Consider the following 22,330-nt stretch of genomic DNA (forward strand, 5'->3'; position numbering starts at 1 on the left):
CGGACTGGGGCCTCAGAGTCGGGGCACCCGGCTTTCAACCCACCTCTTATTGTGGGACCTGCCTCTCCACGCCAAAGTTCCTCATTAAAAAATTTTGTTTTAATGTTTACTCTTGAGAGAGAGAGACAGAGAGAGAGAGAGAGAGAGAGCACGCGCACATGAGCAGGAGAGGGGCAGAGAGAGAGGGAGACACAGAATCCGAAGCAGGCTCCAGGTTCCGAGGCATCAGCACAGAGCCCGACGCGGGGCTCGAACCCACGAACCGCGAGATCACGACCCAAGCCGAAGTCGGACGCTTACCCGACTGAGCCACCCAGGTGCCCTCCAATTTCCTCATTTTTAAAGCAGGCCGATGGTCATATTCTCACCAAGGGTTCCAGTAAGAGCCACGTGAAAAGTGCCTGGCACAGGGTGGGTGCCACACAAATGTCAGTGGCTGTTGGGACCACTGTGCACCCGTTCTGTCCAGATTCCTGAGGGCAGGGCCCGATTTGCTCCTGTGCCTCCGTCAGCACCACAGGGTGAGGGGTGTTCCTTTCCTGAGGATGCAGGACGCCAGAGCTGGGCTCTGTGTGGCTGCAGCAGGAGAGGGGACAGAACACTCTCTGCCCTCAGGACACGGCGGTCCCAGAGGGGGCGTCAGATGGAAACCACATCACACGACCGGACGGTGAACAGGGAGTGAAGACAATAAAACCCAATCGTGTGCCGGCGAAGGCTGGGGCGGCCCCTCCATGCAGGTGACGTTTGTGCTGAAATGCGGCCTGAGGACAGGTGTGGGCAGGACCAGGGGTGACCCACGGGGGCTGTTCTGAGCCGCTCTCCACCCGCCACCCCTCCCCAGGCTTCTCACCTCCCTGGAGCCACGGGTCGGGTGGTGGGCACTGTGGGCGTTCAGGGACCCTGGCCCTGCGTGTGCCACTGTGGGAAAGTGACTCAGCCTCCCTGCACCTCGGCCCCCCCACCTGCAGAGGGGAGGAGGGCCGAGGGGATGGCAAATACTGAGAGCACGACTCCCGGCGTGTGGCGATCCCAGGAGCACTGGTGTGTCCCTGGGGGCACAGGCGCCATTTACCCCACGCCGACAGGGGGGCCACGGGAGGTTCCTGCTGGCACGTCACCGGACTCGGGGGCAGACGGGGTGGCCAAGGGTGGACTCCTGTCCCTGAGGGCGGGAGCTGGGATAGGGCAGGGCAGCCAGGAGCTCCACACCCCAAGTGGGCGGCCCTGTGAGGGTTTCTCGGAAAGGGTTCCTGCTCTGTTCCCTGGAAACCGGCCGCACGCCACAGACCTCACCCACCGCCCCCCCCACATGCCGCATAGACCTTAACACACGTACACACAGACACACACACACACACACACACACACACACACACACAGGACGCCGCCTGGAGCCCCGGCCGCTTTCCACGCCGGCGGGATGGTTTACCCACCAAAGTCACTGAACCCTTTCTGTTTGTTTCGTGAAAAAATGGTTCTGTTTGCTTTAGCCACATTGTTGTTTAACGGAATGAAATAATTAAAACAAGAGGAACCCTCCGTAGGCTTGGATTTATATCTTTATGAGCACGTAAAATGCACGGATAACGTGTCAGTCCTCTTTTCTCTACCAACGACTCCGTGAATCGCATCCGTGGCCCCACTGACTTACAAGGCTGCGTCTTTTATGTAACAAACGCGTCCTGTGGACAATCAGATACATAAATCCGCATCGGCGCCCCGGGGCTGCCAGACCAGAGCACCACCACATGGCAGGCGTGAAACATCAGCTCTGCTGGCCGCAAGCCTGGAATCAGGCTGTGGGCAGGGTGGGCTCCTTCTGAGCGATTTGGGGGAGAATGGCTCCAGGCCTCTCCGGGGGCTGGCGTGGCCGGCCTCGGCGCCCCTCGCTTGCGCTGCCTCTCCGGGGCTTTCCCTGTGTGTGTCTTCCTCTCCACCTTTTCAAAAACTACTCTGCTGGCCCATCCTTGTCCATGCTGGATACGAGACACGGGATGACGGGCACGAACCTGTTCCGCCCCAGAATATGCACGGTCAGCCTCGCCCTGTGCTGCCTCTGCCGGCCTAGCTCTTGGCCGGTAAGCAGGGGCGCGGGGGCTCCCGCACTCAGGCGGCACCGGGCACCCTGCCACGCCCCTCTATCTGCCACCTGGCCCACCCTCCTGCCTTCATGTTTCTGAGGGCCTCAGGTCACGGTCAGCGGGGGAGGCGGGCATCCAGACCCTCACATCACAGCCCCAGAGTCTGAGCGTGCCGTCACGGTGGGCAGCCACCTGTACCCGGTGCTCAGAATCCGTTCCCATCTGAGCAGAAAGGAGTGCCAAGGTCGCCGCCCCCAGGTGCAGGCTCCCCAGGCCCCATGCGGATGAACACCCCAACGGTTATGGACACACGTGAGAGTCGGTTCGCGGCCATGTCGGCGGTGACCTGCAGGATGTGTGTTTGTCCGTCAGGATGCAGGCCAGGGGAGGTGCTGACACGCCCGCCCAGTGCTCACACCCAGGGGCCCCGAGAGGGCAGACCCTGAGTGCAGAGACTGAGGCAAGGGTGAGGAGGGCCCTGACATGACTCTTGAGTCCTGGCGGATCCTGAGCCACAGTGCACTCTCCACGGCCACCGGAGTCCTCACTGCTAGGCTCCAAAGACGGTCCCCCCGTGACGTGCCCTCCCATCCAGAGACGAGCCCTCCCCTTGAACCCGGGCTGACCTTCCCACTGCCCTGGACGATAGAAAGGTGACTTGGGAAGGCGGGAAGCCTCTACTTCCTTCCTCCTGTGTCATCAACAGCCGAAGCCACAGGACGAGGCCACCAGGGGGAGAGCGAGGTGCTGTCCTGCCGAGTCCCACCTGGGCTCCCAGCAGCGGCCACGCCAGCGGCCGGCCAGGAGAGCAAGCCAGCTCCCGTACCTGGCCCGCTGGTGCAGGTGGGTGTCTCGAGGAGAACTGCCCAGCTGAGCCGGGCCGTCCACAGAATCCCCAGAAAGAAGAAAACGGTTGCTGTTTTAAGCCACTAAAGTCTAGGGCGCTTCCTTACGTGTTACGAGGCATGGAGACAACGTCCAACAGAAATGCACACGTATGTTCACCCAAAGACTGTACTGGAACATTCCTAAAGGCAGTAGCACCACCGATGGGCGTCTCCAAAGCACAAGGAAGGTCAAGTCCCTCAGGAGCAGGACCGAAGGGTTTGGGTCGCAAGACGGAGCCCGCGACGGAACGTTACACGGCGGTGGGGACGGACGCCCCGAGGCTCCCTGTAGCCGCCTGCGTGAGTCACCTACGCACGGCACGGAGCAGAAGTCAGCCGGTCGCACTCTGTACGATTCCATTTACACAACGCTCACCGAGTGAGGTGGACGGTCACCCCCGGTATGGCGTAGTTGGTTCAGGTGACTACAAGGAAAACACACCCCAGCCCGGGAGCTCAAACACAGACACGGATTTCTCGGGCCCTGGAGGCCGGAAACCCAAGGCCGGCAGAGTCAGCGTCTGGTGAGGACCCGCTTCCTGGTTCACTCAGGCCGCCAGCCGGCCGAGGCAGCTCTCCAGGGCCTCTCCCAAGGGCCAATCCCACCGTGAGGCTCCACACACACGCCCTCGGCACCCCTACGGGCCCACCTCTGATCACACCGGGGGTTAGGATTCCACACGGGAATTCTGGGGGAGACAGTCACAGCAGGGGCGCGGCTGGAAGGGGGCGCGTGGGGCTTCCGGGGGGGCTGGGGAGGACGGACCCTCACCTGCTGGCCTTTGGGAAGACTCATCGAGCTCACGGGCGGGCTTCTCTGCACGTGTTCTGTTTCAAGGAAGAGTGTAGTCGTGAGCGGACGTCAGACTTTCCGGTTATCCGCTGCTACGTAATAAATAAATCACGCCTAAAGAAGGGGCTGTGCTCTTTCCCGCGGCTTCTGCGGGTCAGGAACTGACGAGGGGCTGGACCGGACGGCTCTGGCTGGGGGTCTCTCGTGTGGTCCCACATGTGGGGGCCGGGCTGGGGTCATCCGAAGGCCTCGTCACGCACACTCTGGCCTCCTTCCAACATCGCGTCTTGTAGGTGGTTTTACCTCCGTCAGCACACGTCGCCGGAAGTGAGCTTTCCTGCCGATTCGCCCTTCTTTGCTGCTGATCGTCTGCCTCTCCCGGCCAGGATGGACGCGCCTCGCCACGGTGCGGGCAACGCGTGGTGCCCGGCGAATGTCTGTGGAGTGACTGTGGGTAGGCAGGGAGCGGCACGAGCGTGTGTCCCTTCAAGCAGTGCTGGGGATGGGGACGGACGAGCCGCAGGGAGGCGGTGAAGCGCGCGCTCGCTCCCGCCACGGACACAGCCCTCTGCGTGCGCCCTGGGTTGCGGGGTGTCACGCACGATGGGCTCCCGGCACCCGCTCCCCTCTTCTCATGTGGCTCCGGGTCTGGAAAGTAAAAGAACTACATTTCCCAGACTCGCGGTGGCCAAAGCGCAGGGAGGAATGAGATCCAGCCAGTGAGGTGAGCTGGCCAAGACCCGGAGGCAGAAGGCAGGCAGCCTGGAGCCTGGAGCCTGGAGCCTGGAGCCTGGAGCCTGGAGCTGGTCCCAGCTCCCGGCCGCCCGGGCAGGTGCGCAGTCACGGAGACTCAGGGTTTCAGCAGCAGCTGGCTGGCGTCCAGTCCCCGCCGTGGGGAGCCCGGAGGCAGGCGGCTGGTGACTTCCTGATCCTGGCGTGCAGACACAGCCGTTGACCCCGAATTCAGCAGGTCTGGGGCTACCTCCCGCCTCCTGTTTCAGGTAAACACGGCGGAGAGCACTGTTCTGCACTGTCCGAGAGTCCGTTCTGGAAGGCTCGGCTACAGCACACTCCTCCAATCTGCCTGATGGTTGTGGACGCCCCTTACCTCCTGTGTGAAGTCCCACTCCGTGTAACAAGGGCGTCCTCACGTCACTTGCCGTGGCCAGAACGTTCTGAATGCTGAGAATTCCTTTCTAGTCTCGTGTGAGTGTGTGTGTGCGTGTGTTTAACGTGTCCTTACGGCCAGTGAACGCAGCACGGCTCCCGGTCCCAGCTCCCACCCTGCCAAGTTGGTCCCTACGAGGTCCAGAAATGCTGTTTTAATTTCCTAAAATGTTTCTACCATGGGAAGTGCACACAGTAAGGAACACACGACAACCTCCGCCTGCCCACTGCCCGGCCCTGACAACGTCTCAGCTCATGCCCGGTCTCGTCCCGTCCCTGCCCCTTGCCCGGAGCCGTGGCTCACTGAGTCTCTTGCAGAGGCCAACGCGGAACTGAGTTTGCGGGCGGCACAAGTGTCGCTCGGATTAAGCCTTCGGCGTCCCCACCTCGTCTTCGAGCCTGGGTCACCTCGTCACAAATCCTGTTTGGAAAAGCGCCCTTATCGAGAACAGATGCTCCAGATGTCTCACAGACACGGACACAGATAAAAACATCTCCCCCCCCCCCAACACACACACACACACACACTTTTTTTTTTTTTTTTAGAACATCAGGAGTGACTCCAGGGTGACCTGAAGCCAACTGGTTTTTAGAAAACTATGAACCTGATATGGAAATTGGGCAATTCATTTTAACTCCTACCCACACGGGGCCCCAAACTCCTGCTCTGTCACCTGCAGAATTCCCCGCCCCGCGTCTGTGTTCGGGTCCGTGGTGGTGACGAGTGTCCAAGCAGGGCCTCTAAGGACCGAGACTCTGGGGTCGGATGCCGAGTCGGCCCCCCACTTTACCCCTCAGACATGTGTGCCTGTGAAGTCACGACTTCCCTGGGCCTCCGCGACCTCGTGAGCAGAACGGGGATCACACTCTGGGGATTCACGGGTAAGAGAACACACGCGCGGGGCCGGACACACGGGAAGGGCCCCCAACACCACCGTCCTGCCTCCCAAGCTAGGGGAGGGCTCCCCAACACCCGGCTCGCTGCAGGCCGGCCGTAGGCACTGGTGCAAAGCTGACACCACAGACCCACACGTGATCCCGGAAGGGAAACGTTGTGTTAGTTGCCTGAGCCTTCTGGGTCTTCTGCCGTTTCCACCAGCGCGTGAGCGAGCCTCGCACAAGAAAGTCATTCAATGTCATTTTCAAAGGAGAAGAAAACATGGAAGGAAACACACACACACACACACACACACACACACACATATTTCTTTTTTTTTTTCCAACTTTTTTTTTTTTTTTTAATTTATTTTTGGGACAGAGAGAGACAGAGCATGAACGGGGGAGGGACAGAGAGAGAGGGAGACACAGAATCGGAAACAGGCTCCAGGCTCCGAGCCGTCAGCCCAGAGCCTGACGCGGGGCTCGAACTCACGGACCGCGAGATCGTGACCTGGCTGAAGTCGGACGCTTAACCGACTGCGCCACCCAGGCGCCCCGACCACACATATTTCTTAACAGAGAGAACTTGGTCTGTGCAGGAGCCATGATTCTGAGGCCCCGGAGGACACAGTTGGAGCTTTGTGTTTGGGACTCCTCGCCGGAGCAGCCGGCCGGCTGGACAGTAAACACGCTTCTGATGAAATAACTGTTTTGGGCAGGGATTCTCTCGCCGTGAGTAACGGGCGGTGTGCTTCCAAGAGTGTGTCAGGCTGAGCGCCTTCGTCACGTGGGACGGGAGACCCTCCCAGCAATGGAACAACCCGAACAGTAGCGAGGAGGCCAGCGCTGGCGGGGGGGTGGGGGTGGGGGTCCCCCTCTCGGACTCAACCCGCGGTTCGTCCAGGCCGGTGCCTCGGGCCCACCTGAGGCCAACGCGTGGCCGCAGCCAGCGGCACGTGGATGCCTGGCCTGGTGGCACCATTTCTTCTTTCCACCCGGAGTTGTTCCCCAGTGAAACGCTGTGCAGCCAGAGACACTCGCACCCCTGACGCACGCTGCTTTTAGAATAAACCACCCGCATGTTTCTATTGATCAGCCAACTAAAGTCACCTCTCGCAACACCACGGACTAGGGACTCCATGTGACCACATCTGTCGAACGTCTCTCTGCGCCCCCAGCCCGGCCCGGAGCCACCAGGAAAGCCTGGATCCCAGAGCCACCGCGGGATCGAATGCCCGTAAAGCACCTGGCGTGCGTGTCGTGAAGAGGGTGGGGTGGATGATGCCCCAGAGAGAGACAGGCCAGTCACGTCAAGCAGGGTCACGGCATCCGGTGTCACAGGCGCCTGGTCTCTGGCATGCCCAGGCAGAACCCCCATTTCCTGGGGGAGATGGCACAGGGCCAGGGGCAGGAGACGGCAGGGGGTGGGGGGGCAGGACACGGCCTGCCAGCACCAGCTCGGAGTCACCGAACCGTCCAAAGCTTCTCGCCACGCCTGCAAACACCTCCAGAGGCAGCCGTGATGCCCAGAGGCCAAGAGAGGCTGTGGCACCCCTCCCCTTGCCAGGGCCTAAGACCAGAGGGACCCCAGGACTCCCTGAGGTCTCTGGACAGTGCAGAAGGAGGGGGGTTAGCACCCCAGAGCAGTGGGGAGGTTGCCCTAAGAAGGCAGGGACAGGGGTCTGGTTGTGTATGTGTGTGTGTGTGTGTGTGTGTGTGTGTGTCTGTGTGTGGCAGGGGGATCTACTCCAGCCCCAACACAGCCTGTACCTATCTGGCAGGAGCTCCCAGAACTGCTGGCTGGGATGTTCGGGGGAGGATGGAGGCTGGTGTTCTTACAGCCCAGGAAGGTAGGCCTGGGGGGAGGGGGGCGGGGGTATCTGCAGCCTCTTTCCTCTAACACACACCGGCCCTGCCTGGAGGGGCCCGTTAGCCCTGTCATTAGTTTTCCCCCACCTCGGGGGCCACGGGCAGGCATCTAGACCGGGGGGCTTTGGTCATTTGTCCAAATATTTGTAGCGTGTGGGCCATGTGGTCACTGTCCAGAAGGCTGAATTTGGGGTGGTTATGGACCAAACAATCTCCCTCCCCCCAGCACTGCGGAGCTGAGCGTCCCCGGTGGGTCTGGGAGCTCCTGGGGACATCCGGAGGCTGGGGAGGAGAGGCAGGGAGTGAGACAGGCGCGGGCTCCTCCTCTTACGCGCTGCTCCACGCTGGGGACCCTGCCGCTGCTCCGCTACCCGCAGCCACCCCCCACCCCAGGCAGGCAGCGCTCTAAGAGGAGGGCCCTGGGGCCGAGCAAGCTGGTGGCACCGCTGGGGACGGCCTGAGCCCCACCGTCTCGGCCTGTCTCCAGTCTCCTCCTCAAAGGGCTTTCCTTCACCACCCAGACCAGCAGCTCAGAGGCCTCTATCATCGTGAGGTGGCCTCTGGCTGCCACGTACTGAACTCTTCCCCAGATCAGGAGCTGGGCTGCAGCCTTCATGTTAATACCGGATTTAATGTTCCGGAGTCTCCTGGAAGGGGGTCCGACTTCTCCTCTGTGTTACAGATGAGGCTACTGCGGTGCACAGAGGTTAGGTAACCCACCCAAGGCTGCACAGCAGAAGCCGAGCCACTCTGGAAGCCGAACGTGCCACACCCGCCATGCTCCAGAACACTCCCCGGCCTGGCTGCACGCTACCCACCCCCCTCCCCCACGAGGCTGCCATTGGCTTTCAGGGGGCAGACCAACGGGCTGGGGGCGCAGAACTGGAAGCCTAGACCGGACACGGTGGCTACCGGGCGCCCCTCGTTGCCGAGAAGCAACATTCCTCCCCAGTGGTGCCCTTCTGGGCCTGGGGAAGTAGCGCGGAGGCCACACGGGTGCCAGGCCGGGAGCGGGGGTGCAGGCGAAGCCGGAAAGGGCCTGGAAACCCGGCTCGTCCTGCCTGGGGTCGCCGGGAAGCCTGAGCCTGTACTTAGTTCTCCCTGCTAAATAACAGCTCTGGTTTCTGCTAAAAGGATTCATTCCCAGAGCACAATAATTTTCATCTCCTCCTTGCTACAACCCGTAGTTTATGGCTAAATATACGCCATAATGAGCCGCTGGCCTGATAGTGTCGTTAAGGAGATATTTGACCTCAGGTTTAATTGCAGGATGGAATAAACGGCTAGGCCCGCCAGCTCGCAGGCAAGTTCAGGGCTCCGCATGCATCTGGCATCTGCTAGCCCGGAGGACAGCCCTGGAGAAAGTGATGCGGGCGGAGAAAGCGGCTCCTGAGCCCCCCGCCCCCCCCCCCCACTCCGGGGCCCTGGGCCGGACAGCGGTGGGTGCCTCAGGGCTGCCTCTGGGCCGTCTGCTTGCCTGAATGAACCAGGGCGACCGTGGACCCCTGAGAACAACAGTCCACACGAGACTAGCACCCCCTCTTTTCACCTGATCCCCTGCTTTCCAAAGCCCCTCGAGACAAAAGCTGCCCCCACACCCTTGGGCAGAACGCAAGGCCAGCTGGCTGGGCGCTGGGCTGGAGATGCTCCTCACCACCAAGCTCCACAGACTAAACACGGGTTTGAAGTGTCCCCAACACAACCCTCCCGCATCTGTCATCTGTCGGGCTGGCTCGGGCTGGCGAGGCGCGAGGGGAGCTGGGAATGAGGACGCTGACACCTGCAGAGAGCGCGTGAGAGCTCGCTGGTGCTGGGGAGGAGCAGGGCCACGGGGAGGAGGGACTCTGCAGCGCCTGTGAGCCCAGCACCTTCTTGGAGAAAAGCGTGGCCTGGCGGGAGCTTGTGACCCCGCCCTCAGCCTGGAGGACAGGGGTGGACTGGGGCTGCAGAAGCTGAGGGTGCTGTGCCCCCTCGCGCCCGCCGGTCTCTCCTCTCGGAGTTTTCCCTCCGCTGCACAGTGTCAAGGCTACAAAACCCGTCCAGGGAACGTCATCCGAGCGCAGGGGCTTGACGAACGGCAAGTCTTTGCAAGAATGGGCCAGGTCTGTTCGGAACGGGGGTACCACTAACTGCAACTGAGGCTAGGTTTGTTGGGCCTACTGGTTCTTACCTGGGAGGGAGTGACAGCTACGGGTTGCTACTCCCAGATGCACCCACACACCTAGTTGGCACCTGCTACCCGATCCTTTGATCCCTAGTTAAGAACACCCCCCCCCCCCAGCTTGAACGACTCCTATTTCCTTTGTCCTTCCGGACCTACACACAGATACAACCTCCCAGCCCCACTTTCTGGGGGTCGGCATGGAGCCCCGAGGTGGCAGATGAGAGAGGGGGGCACAGTGTCCTTCAACACCCGTCCTCCACACATGGCACACGACCTAAAACGGGGAAGTAGGATGAATCACCCCAAGAGGAACTCTCCTGGCGGAGGGACAACTAGCTCACGGGCAGACGTCACTTCTCAGGTAGTTACCCCTAGTTTTCCTCTTCCCTTACAGACTGGCGTTTCTTGGGTTCCCTGGACTCCTTACTGCTTGGGGGCCAGGCGGATCACCACGTCAAGTCGGGGCGGGGTGGGGGGTGGGGGAGCCCGGGCTCCAAAGCGTTACTGAGTAAAGCATCCGCTTTGCGGTGATGGGGAGACAGACAGACGACAGACGGGGAACCCGGTGCTGGTGGGCCCAGCTCACCAGAAAGGAAGCGCAGGCTGGTGTGTTCCCCGGGCCTCCACCCGAAACTGAATCCGGAACTGCAGTGACGGGAAGGGTGGGGAGCAGCGTCCTCACAAGCACCGGGTGCTGAGAAGCCGAGAAGTGTGGGGAAAACCAAAATCTCCCCTGTCCGCGTCCTCTCGGGAAGTATGAAACAAGGCTTGAAAGTGTCCACTGTTTCACTTTGCCGGTGGAGTTTCCACAAGGAAGCACGGGGGCACAGTGCCCCCTCAGCCCCGCTGGCCTCCCCTCCAGGTTAGGTGCCCTGGGGACTGCAGCTGGCCAGCTGGCTGGCCGCTCTCTCCTGCTCGGTCTTCTCCCAGTTCTCACTGAGCTAACCGGAGGCACCGAGGCCTTTCCCAACCTTCCCAACCTGCGTGGGAGCAGCTGGCCCTGAGAGGCAAAGTGTCCTGGGATGGGGGGACCTGCGGCTCACGGACAGCATGACAGCTTCTCCCCAGAAGGAAGTCCCGGGCCAGGAAGCAAACGGAAAAAGTTGGGGCGAGTTACGTTACTTTTCAAATAAAGAGGAGGCAAGGGAAAGCCGGTCGCTGCTGGGAGAAGGGGGCTGAATTTATCCCCCCACCAGTGTCCCACAGGGGTCAGTGGGTGCATTTCTTAAAAAGGCACCGCAGGACTTAAATTAGGGTTCTCCTCACCCAAAAACCTGATTGTGCTACTGCAGATTGGGGGAGCGAATGATTGCAAACCGAGAGTTCCCGATGCGGGGGGGGGGGGGGGGGGGGGAGGTTCTGCGGGGGGCGGAAGGGGCCCGAGCTTGCCCTTTGATTGGGCCTGGGACTGGGGCACCGCAAGAGCCCGCGGCCCGCAGCGCGATCGGCGGGCTGTTTGTAATCCCATCCTGTTTTCATTAACATAAACACCACTTGAACAAAAATATACACGGCCACCTACTTCGCCAGGAGAGGCAGCCCCAGCGCCCACCGACCCACACTTGCCCACCGGCACGGCCGCTGCCCCCCCAGCGGCGCGCCCGGGCACCTGGGTCCACGCAGTCCACGCTGTGTGGGGCTGGCCCAGGCCGCCTTTGGATGGCTTTGAAGCCTCAGGCCCCCCACAGTTCAGCCTGTCACCCCCGCCGGGCCGGCCGGAGCCCCGCAGAGGTGCTGAGCTGTCAATTCAGCCTCGGGGCAAATTGGTTCCTCTTTACCTGCCGCCCCGCCCGAGAGCCGCCCTAAGTGCAGCCGGAGCTGGTCGCACGCGGCCCAGGCAGTGAGTTGAACGGAGCTGGAACCCGCGTGGTGGTGGCTCAGCTAGATGCCAGGCAGGGTGCAGGTCGGAGCTGGGGGGGCCGGGGAACACGCTGCCTGGGACCTCCGTCCTGGGCTTGGAGGCCTCCTGCAGGGGTAGGCTTTGGTGGAGAAAGAGTGACAGTAGGGGTGGGGTCTCTGCCGTCCACAGAAGTGGCAGCTCTCTTGGTGCCCCAGCCTCCCGGGCTGCGTCCACACAGTCCCGGTCTGGGTTCCAGGCACCACCACCACCCCCCCCCCCCGAACCTCGCACACGCACGTGTGCATGTACATGTTCCTTGGGCCTCTGCGGGGATCTCCTCCCAAAGCACAGCTTCCCAGAGTCTGGGGCGGTGGTGGGGGGGGGGGGTCCTAGGTCTGCACTTTGCCCTCTTCTCCCGCCCCCCCCCCATTTCCACTCTGCTCCCAGACGGCAATCAGCCTGGCTCCCCATGATCAGCTCCAGGCCGGTCTAGTCGGGCAGAGGCAGGTGGAGCCCGGAGCCAGTTTGCTGGGTAATTCCAGCTGCAAACAAGGTGGCCAGAACGGTCCACGTAGCAGACCTTCTGATGTCCTTTTCCTCCTTACTTATGAACAGTCTTCGGTACCCGCTGTTTTCCACCACCCTATAAACGCGTCCCGGGCAATCCTGCAGTTTAAGTGCACTTCCCGGTTTTGCAAGAGGAAAACCCCCCCATCCGGGACACCCCAGCTGCGCGGACCTTGGTTCCAGTCTAGGCGTCCCCCTCTAGCGGCGACCTGGGTTGCGTCCAGAGTGCAGCGCTGAGACCCTTCCCCTCCGCCCCTCTCCCTTCTTACACCCCAGCGGCCGCAGGATCCGGGACTGGCCAGTCCCACCGCGGCCAAAGCGGGGCGCCAGGCTCTGAGATGTGCATGCGTAACTGGTTTCCAGAAGGCGCCCCTCCACGAGTGCGAATGAATCCTCGGCGTGCCCCTGCGCCCCAGGCCCCCAGTCTCTCCCCTCAGAGGTGCACGCGCGCGAGGGAGAAGGCTGAATCCGCCCCCACCGGGCCAAGCGAGTGAGAAAGCCAGGCTCACTGCTCCCCAGACCCCTCCCCGACTGTAGCGTTTCCAATTTGCAACTCCAGCGTCCCCAGCCCAGCGCCCAGGCGCGCACCCCCTCCCCCGGGATGGTCGGAGTAAAATAAACATCGCGATCACGCAAGCAGAACCCGTCATCAGCCCAAACCAAGGTTAAAATAATTGCTTCGTTGCAGAAGGAGAGCGGCAGGAAGCAGCCCGGTCTGCCCAGGACCCTCCCGCCGCCGGGGCCCCGGTGGACTCGGAGCCGCCTCTCCGGCTGCCAGCCAGGACGCGGAGTGGGGACGCACCCAGAGCCCCGCGGGGGCCCAGGGCCGCGCGAGAGACACGCGCTCCCTGCTCGCTGTGCCGCGGGTGCAGCGCCTCGGCCGAACGCCAGCCCCCGAGAGTTCTTTTCTGGGAGGCGACGTGAAGAATGCTGGAGTCAGACTCGCCAAAGCGGAGTGAGTCTGGGCTGCTTCAAAGGAGAGAGACAGAGCGAGAGGGAGGGGGAATGAGGTTAGGGGCAGATAGGTGTCGGTGAAGGGCTTCAGAAAATGCTCCTTCGCAAAAACCCGGAGAAAAACGTGGGCACGGTGGGCGGTGGGGGTGTCAGGACACTTATTACTGGTCTCTTTTAAAAAGAGCGATTTTGATTCCTAATTGAGTTAGCTTTCATGGAAGCTGTGCCTGCCCCCCCCCCCACGTGGGCCTAACTCGTTCGCAAACTTTCACAGCAACAAGGGCGGTGGGAGAAGTGAGATAAAAGCATCGACTTTGACCTTGGGAATATAACAAAACGTTTAAAATATTTTCAGATTTACGCTTTTAAAAACAGCAGAGCTTAAGACCTCTTCCCATGTCAGGAACAGAATCTTTGCAGGTAATTGCGAATTAGTAAAACACACACACACACACACACACACACACACACACACACACACACACGGAAAGATTAATCGGTGCCTGGGTAGAGAAAGGAGGTGCATAGTGGAAGCCCAGACCCCCACGGAACACCCTGAGCGCCAGCACTGTTCAAAGATTTGGAGTATTTCAGGCATTGAGAAAATCTGTTTCAGAATAAAAGGACTCGAAGCTTTGACTGGCTACTTTGTGGTTTTTTTTCTTTTCCTCCGTTGGATTTTTAAACCCTGTAGGGTAACAGCTGCCCCTTGGGAACAAGCTCAGGGCGCTGAGAGGCCAGAAGCAGTAACAGTCAAGAGGAACAGTCAAGCGTATTTCGGGTGAAGGAGCTCTGCAGGCGGGCGCGGGAGGCAGGAGAAGCCGACGCCGGACGAGGGCAGCGCTCTGGAATCTCCCCTGGGAAAGATCTGGTGCCTGGGCCGGTCGGGACCCCACTCAGAGGAATCCCCTGGAGGTCCGCTCCTGGGGGGAGGGACCCCTTGGCGTCCCAAGAGCTGAGCCGGGGCCGCTCCCTTGCCAGCCTCGCCCCAAGTCCTCTGCCCGGATTTCGTGCCTGCACAAACGGGCCCCTACCGCCAGCAAGACGGCCGCCCTGGCAGGGCGCTCAGGCCGGGCGCCCTCAGTGCCGGGAAGCGGGGGTGGGGGGACCGCTGCAGGAGGCAAGGGGGTCTGCCCCCTCCTGCACTCCCAGGTTTGCCTGGGGGTGGGGGCGGTTACAGGGCAGGGATCCCAAGGCGGGAGGCTGTTATTTTGCTGTTTGGGGTGGTGGAAAGTGGGGGTGGTGACGGTCTCCCCTGTTCTTCCAGATTGGCCCGTGGAGCCCAAAGTTGGGACCCCATATGTGCCCTCAGGGGAGGGAGGGAGGGGTCCTTTAATCAATGCCACATTTACGGAGCCCTCACTGTTTGCCTGTGCTGTGCCTTGCTTTCCTGTCTGTGAGATGGGCTCCACGGCCGCATCTCCTCAGCACAGCGCTGGTAAACAGTAGGTGCTCAGCAGTTTCTCTGCTCTTCCCACTGAGTCTCCTCTGGGGGTAGATACCTTATTCTCACCGTCATGCAAATGTAGAAGGGGGCCGGGGAAGTTGAGAAACCCCCCTGAGGTCACACCGCGGGCTGGCTCGGCAGGGAGGCGGGGCTGCTACCCAGATCTCCAGCCACCGGGTGGCCGCACCCTGAGGGCAGGGAGCCCCTGAGGGGCCTGCTGACTGCAGAGGGTGCTGGCGGTGTGGGGAGGGACGCCCCCCCCCCCAGACCTCATCACTGCTGTGGATCAGAAAATCGGCCCCCAGCCGTCAAAGGGCCAGAGGCAGCTCCCCTCCAACCCGACGCTCTTCTCCCCAAGTGGGTGCCAGGATCCCGTGCACACTGCCCGGCGGGGCCCGTTTCAGTGATGGCAAAACGGAGCCGGCAGGAGGAGGAACCCGTCCAGCCACGTGGGCTCACTCCCTACTTTGTGTCCACTCCACCAAGTCTCTGGTTCTGTCCAGTCACGTCGCTAGGCTGGGGCCCCACAGCCTTTGGTGACCTCCACGATAAGGGGACAAGGAATCTCGACCCCCTACTTCCCAAACACCAGGGAGGAGGGAGCAGGGGTGCTCCCACTAATAACGACCATGGATCTAATCTTCTCAACTGCTGTCCCTGGTCCTGCTCTGCAGGTGAGGAAGCCCTAAGCACAGAGACGAAGGCCACCAGCACCCTTGTCACAGAGCAGTGGACCCAAGTCTCAATCAGGCACGACTCGTACTCCCAACAGCTCTCTCTGCCTTGGTTCTCATTCAGGGGGCCCCTCACCTCACCCCCAGACCCCGCAAGGACCCTTCCAGGCTTTCTCGTCTGGTCCTCAGCCAGCTCTGTGGATGGGCACTGACCTCATCCCCTTTCAACACGAAGACAGACACTGAGGCACCCAGAGATTAAATCATTTGCAGAGGTTGTCTGTTCTGTTCACCTGCGGCCGTCTCCAAACGGCCCCAGGGACCCCAAAAGGGCCCCCCAAACGACCCTCCCCACTGTCCTGGGAAAGCCCCATTCCAGGGCTAAAGGGAATGAGGTCTGTGACCCGCTCCCAGGAAAACCGGACGACGCAGAGAAACTTCCATGCCCAGTGGCCACTGACCGAGTGCAGGAGAGAAGGGGAAGGGTGCCCCAGCCTCTCGCCCTCTCTCCCTCCCTCCCCATCTCTGTCCCTCTTACACAACACTCCTCACTGCCTTCTGCGGCTCCCTGCCTGACCACCACCCCCCCCCCAAGGCCCAGGGCCACTGTGTTCTAGATGCCCCCCTCCCTAAGCAGAATCCATCCGTCCACCTGAGTTCTGTTTCTCTCTCTCAACCTTGGCTTTGCTCTCAGTCTGTTCCTGTCTCTCCGCGTGTGAACCGATTCTCCCGCAATCGGAATGTCTCTTGAAGTCTTGCTCTGTGTCTCTGACTCCAGGTGTCTCTGGGTTCTGATGACCACATGTCCTCGGGCCCTTCTCTGAGGAGGGGAGGGTGTCCATGTGTCCCGGGCAACTGCACCTCCCTGCTCTACGTGCCGAGGCCAGGCTGCCCGGCACCCCACGCGGCTCTGACTGCCCCGGGGACCCTTCGTGCAGGCAGCAGGCCCAGGAGAGCCCTGTGCCTTCCACGCGCGCCCACGCACAGACCTCTCCAGGGTCCCCGTGCCAGCAGAGTTACAACCCGGCTGGGACAAAAGGACCCGGCCAGACCGCGGGGGGGGGATGCATTCGCGGAAGGAGGGCGTCACCTCCGTTTTCTCAGCAAGCCTGGGCTGCGGGCCGAGCCCTCAGGCTGGTGAAGCCCCTTCCCCCGTCCCTCCCTTCCAGGCGGTGCCGCTGCTGGGCCCATTTTGTCGTCTCCCTAAAAATAACGCTTGTCTTCACCACTGCCGATGCCCCGAGTGGGGATGCACAGAGCACCAGCAGCTGTGGTGGAAGCCGACAGGCAGGCACGTTCTGAGGGCTCTCTGGCGGCTTTCTGGGAGCAGACGGGGCTGCTTTGGATTAAGGAGCACATCTGAGCACTGTCTCCCTTCGTCTCCCCACCTGGCCTGGCCCCCAGCGCCTCGACCTCATTCTTCTGACGCCCCCTTCCCCACTGGCTGTGCTGCGTGGTGTCTTAGCACTCCCTAAATCCCGAGAAAATACAAAATACCTGGCCCTTGAAATTTAATTTATATTCTCCTCTGGGTTGTCTGTCTGTCTGTCTGTCTGGTTTTGGAAACTCATACAGAATTCATTTGCGTCCTCCCACCGCACTGCCCCTCCCGTCTCAGGAGGACCGAGCTCTGCCGGGAGCCAAAGCCCCTTCCTCTCTGCTGCACCGTCTGGCTTCCGTCTGCCCCCTTCCGTGTGGGTCCTCTGTTGGAAAACTAAGCCTGGGAGGCACCCCGTCCCCCTCCCGCGGGTGCACACACGCACGCACGCATGGGAAGGAGCGTCTTCGCCCCGTCTTCCTGAGCACGGCTGCCCAGCAGCCAGGGAGGCCTCTGTGGGGAGACCAGGGCTGCCGGCAGGCCAGGCATCCGGAACAGAAGCCCCAGGACGCTCCGCGACCCGGGAGCGGTCTCTGCTTCGGGGCGCAGCCTGCATTGCTGATGCCAGAGAACCCCCAACAATCTCGCAGGGAACAGAGCCGCCAATTCCTGGGCGTCAGTGTTGTCAAATACCTCACTGAGGGACGTCATGGAAAACGCGCGCTCTGGGCTCAAGTGCCCACACTGGGGCAAGCTCAAGGCCGTGGCCCCAAGCCTCAGACTGTTTTCTTCTTCTTCTCTTGACCAAAATGTGAGCGTCGGCGGGGGGGGGGGGGGGGGGGGGGCTCTGTGTGTCCCCACTCAGGGGGAAAACTACCCGCCAGGAGGGTTGGGTGTGCCGACCCTCCCCACGGCTGCTCCCCCGGCACGGCCCTGGTGGTCCCCGTGGGTGGGGTTCCCAGGCCCCAGCTGAGTGGAGGTCAGAGGGCACTGCCACTCTCTCCTCCTCACCTTGGGGTCACCGAACGTCGCGTCTCGGAGGCGGGGCCCAGAATCAGGCTGGCTGCTCACCTGAGAGCAACACAGGGCGCTGGCGGGTTTGGAGTTTGGACGCGCAGAGATGGGAACAGGTAGGGGAGAGCACCCCAGAATGAGGTGAGCACTGCGATCAGATCAGCTTTCCCGGTGGCCCCAGCACGCCCGGGGAACCGGGGCTCCCGTGATTCAGGGCCCCCCTTCCAGGGCTCCTTCCACACGGCCCTGAGCCCACAGCCTCTCCGTGACCAACACAGAGGCACCTTGTCCCCACACCTCCATCCGCCCACCCTTGCCAGGACGACGGCACAGAAAAGTCACTCTGTGGTCAGAAGAATAACGCAGGAGGGTCACTTCGCTGCCCTGGGACCTGAGCCGAAAAGAGACTCCCCTTCCAGAGTTACGGCTTTGCTTTGCGAGCTAGCGACTGGCCCGGGCACACAGGCCTCAACGGTGCTGGCGGTGTGGTCACTGCAGCTTCGATCCGTGCGTGAGCTCTCGCTCGGACCCCGCCACGTCCTTCCGTTCACGCTGCCTGGGTCTCCCGGGCACGTGCCACACCAACCCCTCTCCCACGATGGTCTGGACACGTTTTACGTGTTCGCGTCCACGACCCATGAGACCATACACACACCCCGCAGCAGTCTGTGAAATTCTGTATCGCAGGGTCCAGAGAGCCTACAAAATTCCATTAGATTGTGTGCACGCCCCGGACTGGTGTGTGTGTGTGTGTGGGGGTGTGTGTGTGTGTGTGTGTGTGATACACATCTTGTAATCGTCTGTGTGCGGAACGGCTCACGGCGTAGTCAAATACTCTATGCGCGTAACGAGCGCTGTTGACTGAATCTTACGGCCCTCGTTACTTGGGGAGCTACTGTACTCACATCCTGTGATGTTGAGACGGGAAACAAGTCACACGTGCAGCCCTCACCCTGTTCTGTGCACACAGACCTTGTGCCATACACCTGCCTGGCACCATAGTGCCCACAGGACACGTCTCCGTGGGCCTCCTCTTACCCTACTCCCTCTCGATGTCTCGCGGGTTTTTTTTTCCCTTTTTCAGTCAACTCTGTGCCCAACGTGGGGCTCCAACTCGCGACCCCGAGATCAAGAGCCACGTACTCCACCGGCTGAGGCAGCCAGATGCCCCTACTTCCTGTGGTTTTTTTTTTTTTTTTTTTTGCCTCCTGGACAATATCCTGCATATTGGCCTGCTACGTGTGCACATCCAGCATCTGCGGAGAAATAGCCCACGTATTTTGGACACAAATCATCCTATAAGGCAGGGAAGGGGGGGTGCCTCTCTCCTGACCCTCACATTTCTCCCCACAGTCCCCAACCCCAGGGCCACATTTTCACCCACATACCCCACCACTGCCCCCTCGGGCCTCCCTACTGACTCTCCCAGGCCAGGCAGCTTTCCTGACTGCCCAGCGCCCACCTCAGGCCTGGGGTCCAGCCTGCCCTACCTTGTGTCGCCTTTGGACATCATCCGGAAGGGGTTCGAGGGAGCAGGGATGAGGGAGGCTGGGGGGGGGGGGCCCACGCTAATGCAGAGCAGGGGTAGTGGGGGACAGGGCGGCTGCCCTCTCAGTGGGTGGTCGGCTGCCGCCTCCGCCCCTGCCCCCTCCCGCTCAGCAGGCCCGGCACAATCCGAGCTGGATCTGGTTCCCTGCTCGGGTTACGTGTAGCGCACTCTCACCCCCCGGGCGGCTTCACTTAGCAATTAGCCAGTAAAAATACCTTGGGCTTGGGGAGTGGGAGACAGCACAGGCGTGTCTGTTTTTACACGGGGATTCCTGGGGCCAAAGCTGGGGTGCAGATTTGATTTGGGATGGAGGGGGGTGTCTTTCTGGATCTTTAAGCTAACTAAGAGCAAAATGCTGCGCTCACCCCTGTCTGTATTTCCTCCCCCTGTCCCATGGGCCCTGGGGCTTCTGTTTCTGTCTCTACGACAGCCTATGTCTATGACTGCCCAATGCACACCACAGCCCTGAGAAATAGCGGCCATTATTTGTACCCCTTTTTAGATGAAAAACCTACACCTCATGATGATTACATCTAATAATACTGTTTCACATTTGAAAACGATAAGCAACATATTTGAAGGTTGCTAAGAAAGTATATCTTAAATGCTCTCACCACACAAAAGAAATGGTAACTATGTGACAGAATAGACGCAGCCCCCCCCCCATCATTTTGCAACACATAAATGTATCAAATCAACACATTGTACACTTTAACTTTACACAACGTTATGTGTCAGTTACAGCTCAATAAAGCCGTTAAAAACCAAACGATCAACCAACAAACCACCTCCCCCCAGAAGAAACTAAGGCATAAATAGTTTAGGCAACATCCCTACATGGTGAATGCTGGATTGGAATGTGGCCCATGATCATCCCCGGTGTACAGGCAGAGAGAGGGTCTCTCTGCCTTTCCCGCTGCAGACCCTTGCCCTGTGGCCTGGGGCTTAATTCCTGGTTCTGCTGTCAGACCTGGATTTGCAGCTGGGCTCTGCAGGATGACCCAGGACTCAGAATAACCTGGCGGGACCCGGGGGGGGGGGGGGCGGGGGGGGGAACCTCTCTAAAGGGAGGGATAACGAGGAGCTGGTAGCGGCTTCTGTGAAGGTTAAACAGGTACCTTTGAGGCATTTAAGCTGTGTCCTGGGTTCATGGGTGGGAGGTCGTGGGTTCACGGATAGGCTCCGGTGTTTGGTGGGACCTTGAACATCATTCTATGAATGTCACTGGTATGTGCCTTTTGGAGCGGGGGAGGGTGGATAGGATACAGTTTTCAGTAGTTTGTCAAAGGGATTCACAGCCCTTAGAAAGGTTAAGAACATCCAAGGGGGTGTTTATAAGGTTGGGATCAGCACCTGGAGAGAGCCAGCGGTTGAGAAGTCCTGATGTTATCACTGTGTCGGTGACAGCTGCTACTCTCTTGTCATCACCAGATTCCCAACTGGTCCCTGGGCCTGTGCGCCTGGGAAGCAGGGGCCGTGGGGCCACAGAAGCATTTCTAAATTCATTGTCTCCACTCTCGGCCTGCACTGAGGCGGCTGCGGGAGGCTCAAATGCAGTGATGGTCTGTCTTGGGGGGTAGAGAGAAAAGATGGAGAGGCGTTCTCCTGGCAGCGCTGGCTGATCCAGGCCAGGGCCTTACTGGGCCTCGGTTTCCCCACCCCAAGGCGCAAGGTCAAGCGAGGCTTCTCCCGCCAACGTAAGAGTTGAGAGGCTAGTCTCCGGGGCATACAGAAAAGCCTTCCTTGCTATGGATGTGGCTTTCCCTACAACTGGGGGGTCCCCTCCAAATTACAGAGCTGGGGGCTCATTTCATCTGCCCTCTTTCTCACACCCCCACCTTTGCCTCCCTCCTGGGTGGAGATTAGGGAGAGCCTCCATCTGCAACATTCCTGAGGATCCCGCCACAGGCCCCCTCTCCCTGGGCAAGGTAACCGCTGCGCTTTCCCTGCAGAGTCCAGTTTGCTGTCAGAGTCTGAGGGGTAAGTGGAGGCCAGGTGGGGCCCCAACTCCACACTTCCTCCCCGGGAAGGCATAAGCTCCCCTACCCCAAAACACCCCCAGAGCCCCCGGAGGAGCCAGTGAAAGATCTTGATTTGCAGGAGGGGGGAAATGATCGGCGGGGTCGGCCAAAGATGGCATCTGCAGCCCCCTCCCAACTGGAGAGCACCCGGGAGGGAAGGGGCTAGTGGAAAAAGTGTCCCCCCCCCACTTCAAGTTCTATAGACCCCCCTCTGTGAAGGCGCCCCATCAGCAAAACAGAGGCGTTACTATCGCTTTCTGGGAGCCGCTGGGTTCGCGCTGGCTGCACCCCTAGCTGGCTGGGGAGTGTGACAGCCTCCCCCACCGGCCTCTCTGCTGAAAGCCAGATGATCTCCCAGCAGCTGGCGGCAGCGACCCCTTCTTGGGAACTTCCCTCCCCGCACCGCTAGGGCCTCCTAGCCTGCGGCTGCTGTTTGGTCCAAAAAAAAAAAAAAAAAAAAGAAAGAAAGAAAAAGAAAAGAAAGAAAAAGAGAAAAAAAAGAAAAGAAAAGGAAAGGAAAGAAAAGAAGAAAAGAAATTTGATGGAGAGAGGGCCAGAGAGAACTAAGAACTCGTGTGCACGCTAATGGAGGGGCTGCGCGAGCCACGGCGGGTGGACACGCGGCTGGCTGTGCGTGGGCAAATGCGCAGCGTAGGGGTGTGTGCACTTAACGGAAAGTGTGTCCTCTGCGGTGGGCAGGCCTGTGCGTTGGTGCGAGGGTTGGGGCGCCCGAGCTGTGCGAGGGATGTTGGATGCCCAGATGTACCGGAGGCTGTGCGGGATGCTCAGGGTACCCGTGGCCTGTGGATGTCGGCTGGGCTGAGTTCAGCGGGGGTGGGTCTGCCTGTGCGCGCCCACCTGCGCAGAGGTACAACCACACACAAGGTGGCCACGTCCCCCACACCCTTCCCCTAGGCCGGGGAGCCGGGCGGGCGGAGACGCAGCACGGAGAAGGGGACTCTCTCCTCTCCCGCGAGCGCCACTCGGCCTGGGAAGGCGGCGACCGCGGGGCACGCTACGCCTGCGAGCCCCCAGCTCCTCGCACGGAGGTGCCAGGCGCCCCGAAGGCGACGAGGAGGCGTCTACGGCCGAGGCTGAAGGCG

The 22,330-nt window shown here is 60.7% G+C and overlaps 1 long non-coding RNA gene across 1 annotated transcript in view; it reads right to left on the reverse strand.

Moving 5' to 3' along the window:
- Positions 1-21,653, reverse strand: part of LOC131499279 (uncharacterized) — a 46,354-nt gene extending 24,701 nt beyond the window's left edge. The window contains exon 1 of the long non-coding RNA XR_009255789.1: positions 20,560-21,653. This is a non-coding gene — a long non-coding RNA (uncharacterized LOC131499279). The remainder of the gene's footprint in view (positions 1-20,559) is intronic.
- Positions 21,654-22,330: the final 677 nt, after the last annotated feature.

Source organism: Neofelis nebulosa, chromosome 17 (assembly GCF_028018385.1).
Source record: "Neofelis nebulosa isolate mNeoNeb1 chromosome 17, mNeoNeb1.pri, whole genome shotgun sequence".
Taxonomy (NCBI): Eukaryota; Metazoa; Chordata; class Mammalia; order Carnivora; family Felidae; genus Neofelis; species Neofelis nebulosa.